The sequence below is a fragment of the Sciurus carolinensis genome, chromosome X, assembly GCF_902686445.1.
Source record: "Sciurus carolinensis chromosome X, mSciCar1.2, whole genome shotgun sequence".
In the NCBI taxonomy this organism is placed as follows: Eukaryota; Metazoa; Chordata; class Mammalia; order Rodentia; family Sciuridae; genus Sciurus; species Sciurus carolinensis.
Window position 1 is genome coordinate 37,908,894 of NC_062232.1, and position 4,904 is coordinate 37,913,797.

Here is a 4,904-nt window from a genome sequence, read left to right on the forward strand (position 1 = left end):
ATGTCCAAATAATTGGAATTATACACTTCTAAATAATCTATGGGTCAAAGAGAAGTCTCAAGTAAGAATATTTTGAATTGAACAAAATAAAAAACATATCAAAATGTGTGTGATACAGCTAAGAATGGTGCCTATGGGAAAATTTATAACACTACATGTTTATATCTGAAACAAAAGATCTCTAACGGATGATCCAACCTCCACCTGAAAAGCTGGAAAACAAAGGGCAAAATACACTCAAAGGAATAAGGAAGGGAATACTAAAGATAAGAACAGAGAATAATGAAATTGAAGATACAAAAGCAATAGGAAGGGAAAAAAAAATTAATGAAACCAAACACTGATCCTCTGAAGTATCAATACAACTGTTAAGCCCCTAGAAAAAATGATTTTTTAAAAAGGCAGAAAATACAATTTACTAACAGCAGGAATGAAAGATAGAATATCGTTATCTCTCCCACAGACATCAATAAAAATAAGGGAAAACTCTTAAATATTCGTACTTACCGGTAGAAAGATCTAGGTCTGGAGTAACCTTTTTCAGGAGGTTTTAACTATGAACTGTGAACACAGTTTTATTAAGGGAAACAGGCTATTCCAGTTATCTTTTTCATCTTAGGTGAGTTCGGGTTGGTTGTGGTTTTATCAGGAATTGGAGATATACGTAGTTTTTATTTGATTCTGTGACTTGATTTCCCTGGGTTCAAGAAGAGACCCTCTGATCTAGGGTCTTTCAGATTGTCACAAAGAGGTTTCCAATCTTCTTAGCAGCAGAAGATTGGACAGGGGACAATTATGGTGCATTTAAGGGAGGATACTGAGAAGGTAAATTTCAGACTCCCAGTTTCAAAGACTGGGCACCATTGTGGCAACGAAAAAGCAGGAAAAAAACCCAAAAAATTTGCCTTTATCTGGTCAAGACAGAGGATTTTGAAATTTTCTACGAAGTGAGCTGGAAAATGTGAGGATAAAGGTGGGGCCTAAGCTAGGGGTAGGGATGGGGTGGAGGAGAGGTCAAATCTAATAGTAAAGATGGCCAGGGAAGGCCAAGGATTTCTCTCTATTCCCTCTGCAACCACACCAACGACCTTCTGAACCACCTTCCAAGATTCTACCTTCCATCTTATATGCAGTACTATCCTGGCACAGGCCAAGCACTGACTTGACTTCTGCCCACACATAAATCAGTCTGCTTCAATTCTTTATTCTTTTGAAGGGAATTCCATTGCTACAGATTAAGTTTGAAAAACACTGCCCCCAGATGTCCCAAAGGAGGTGACTACAGATTCTGGCATGGGATCCTCAGGAAAGCAACTGGCCAGTCATTCCCAACCCAAGGCAGGGCACTTCTGGGGTTTGGAAACAAAGTTGTGGCATCTGACTGACTGGCCATAATTCTTCCCCCATTTAGTCAGTCACAAACTGAGACTCATAAAGCTGAAAGCAACCTCATAAATCTCTCTGCCCATGTCCTTATTTCACAGCTGAGGGGACTGTAGTCTATATACAGGAAGTAACTGACCTAAGGTCACATGCTTTGTTGAAGCAAAAATGGGATTGGGTCCAAGTTCCAGGGTCCCAGCAGTGATCTTTACAGCCCAGATAAAAACAAACATTGATTGGACAGCAACCATGTACAAAGCAAAGTGCCATTAATTCGCCAGTCATGGTGATGCCAAGGGAAAAACACCTTGGGAATTACGGACCATGTGACCTTTTGGTGATTAAGTAAAATTTCATACTGGTTAAATCTGTAATCTAGAAAGTGATTTTGTCCTGTATCTGCAACCAGGTAGGCACGCGAAGGAGAATGTTATATTAGCTTATTGAGGACCTAGACAAAAACTGGGCATTGAAAGAAGTAATGATTATAGCAACGGGTACTCTGTAGGACCAATACAAAGAAGCTGCGAAGAGAAGACAAGCCAAACATGACCCAAATAGCCTTGAAAAGAGTCCTGGCAACCAGCATGACATACTCCAAGAAGCAGGAGCTTTTTACTTAGTAAAGCAGGTGGTGCTGCAGAGCAGGGAATGAATGAATGAACCTATGATGCTATGTTTCAATGCCATATAGCAAACAAAGGACATGAGGACGTATGCATGGAGAATACTTCTGGTTTTATCTGAGAACCTGATTATAAATAACACTTCTGATGGGAAATTTCTATCCAGGTTTGACAAGTTATTCTTCTAGGAGAGGTTTCCTCCCCCACTGGCATTCTCAAGATGGGAAGCTAAATTTAGAGCATCTCTGATGTTCCCCTATATTTTCAAGGAATAAATACATCATGGAATCTGAAACCCGAGGTATATGTGGCAACTATTTAAGCTTTGGAGGTGGCACATTCCCACATGGGAAAGCTTAATAAAACTAAATTCCACTCTGTAGTCACCCAACTGATAATTCTGTTAAAAGAGGAGGCCAAACTCTATTAACCATATGGTCAAATGGTAAACAAAAACCCAGTGTGCAATTCCCTATGAAGCATAGAGCTTTCTAGAAGAAACAACCAAACCAATTCACCTACAAGGTAACTACTAGAAGAGGTGTTCCCAGAAGCTATAGAACACGTTGCAAACTGGGGTCAAATGACCTATCATTTGGAACAGAAAAGAAGGGAAATGGTCAGGCATTGCAACCACAGTGGGTAGGATTCAGGCCATAACAGTACCACATAGGTATGAGACCACCTGCCTCAGCTCTTTGCTCCTCATTTCTTAACCTCTTTAGGTTCACATTTTCATTAAAAGCATACAATTAAAGATTTCCAAAATGTTTTTCATGCATTCAGTTTTAAAATCACATGTACTCTAGCCAATTCTAGAGACAGAAATAATTTATCATCATCACAACAGGTTATAAGCAGCCAAAGCAAGCAGTGGCTACTGTAAAGGCTTAATGCAATCTCCCCCCTAGAAAATTATTAATAATAGAATGGTTTAGGTTGGCATTTCCCACAGACCCTCAGGAGCTGGCTAAGTAACCTCAGAAGTACCCTGCTAGTTCAGTAATTCTGTGAATCAATGGAAAAATGACAGCAATTAATCTTGGGTTCTGTTTCAAAGTCTTGTTAGTGAAGGAAGGACATGAAATAAGTGCATATGAAGCATAGACTTTTAACTCAAAAGTTTGATTAAAAAAAAACCCCCAATGTTTATATATATGTTCACTGCTGTATCAACACCTAGAATAGGGTTTGGCACACAGTGGGACCTGAAAAATTGTTTTTTTTTTTCCCTAATATACATTTGTTCTCAACATTAGACAAAAATTCTGCAAAACTAAAAACATGTACCTAGCTGAACTGAGTGGCACACCTCAGTACCAACAACTCGGGAGGTTGGGTCTGGGAGTGCCGGGCCAGTTTGGGCAACACAGTAAGACTGCATCTCTTTTTGAAAATATAAAGGGCTAGCTTCAGCAGCACATATACTAAAATTGAAATAATACAAGGAAGAATAGCATGGCCCCTGTGCAAGGATACAGTGTTCCATATTTTTTGCCATACAGGGCTGTGCACATATACAATCCCAGTGGCTCAGGAGGCTGAAGAAGGAGGATCACAAGTTCAAAGCCAGCCTCAGCAACTTAGGCTCTCAGCAACTTAGTGAAACTCTGTCTCAAATTAAAAAAAAAAATAAGGGGTGGGGATGTGGCACAGTGGTAAAGCATCCCTGGGTTCAATCCTCAATACCAAAAAAAACCCCAAAAACCAAAAAAGAAAAATACCCACACACACATGTATGCCTTCAAAAATCTTTGAAAATATATATTGATACACAAATTAGAAAAGCAATATCAAATCCAACATTTGTTGAGATATTTTTCCTTGGTATAGGTCAGTGAAATTAAACAAGTGAGACGAAGGCATGCCTTCCATTGTTTACTAGCTATGTGACCTTGGGCAAATGATTTGAATGCCTCTCTTGAGTATCTATGGCTTCATTTCTAAAATAAGGCCAATCATCTCTTCCTCCCAGCGTTATGGTATGAATGCAATGTGGAATACTGTGGCAGAGTTTGGCACACAACAGATGTTCACCAAATTAAACACCCTTATGAGGATGTGAAAATCTCTCATAGTCTCCTTTGACCTTCACCCTGGATTCCAAATAGAGATTTGTATCATCCATGGGGCAGAGTTTCTTCTCAAAAAGATAAGTCCTTTGCTTACTATTGCAAAAATTTTCTACGCTGAGATCAGACGCCCCAGAGGAGCTTTCTAGCAAAGTGATGTGCTGACTTGTGACTTTCTAGGAGTGAGTGGTTAGAGCTGCTTGGTGGGGTCCTCCACCTGGCTCTGAATATGAACCCTCCAGGAACTCAGGTAGCTGGGGACAGAGAAGCATGAGAAATAAAGCAGTGAAGAGTCAGGCAGCATGAGGAGCGCCAGGGAAGGATGAAGTTAACAGAACTGGGACAACTTGAAGTCCACCCTATGGAAGCATCCTTCGTTTAACTAGTCATTAACTAGTCAATGAAAAGCAGTTCAGAGGTGGTTTCTCCAAGCTGTGATTTGACAAAAAGCTCAAATAAACCTATAACTAAACTTTCAAAAACAATCTAAAATTGACTGGTTACTTTGGCCCAATCCATAACATGGATAAATCAAAATGCTACTAAAAGCCTCCATCTTAAAAGCCACCATTGGTATTTTCTCAATGCAAGTTTAACATTTTTTTCTTTAACAAAAAGTCAGGAATGATGTCATCAGGTCAGTACTCACCAAACTAAGCAGAAGCGCTGCTCTTTGAGAAGGTGCCTTCCTCAACTTAGCCTCCTTGAAAAGCCACAGGTTACTTCAGTTCCCTGTGTGACTTCAATGATACCACAACCTTTCCGGACTCAGTTTCCCCATCTGTTTAAAAAAAAAAAGCAGGGAAGGTTGGATCTAGCTGTC

General features: G+C 39.8%; 1 pseudogene; it reads left to right on the plus strand.

Annotated features, from left to right (window-relative positions):
* The first annotated feature begins 3,412 nt into the window (after nt 1–3,412).
* Nucleotides 3,413–3,504, plus strand: LOC124972728 (uncharacterized; annotated as a pseudogene).
* The last annotated feature ends 1,400 nt before the right edge of the window (nt 3,505–4,904 follow it).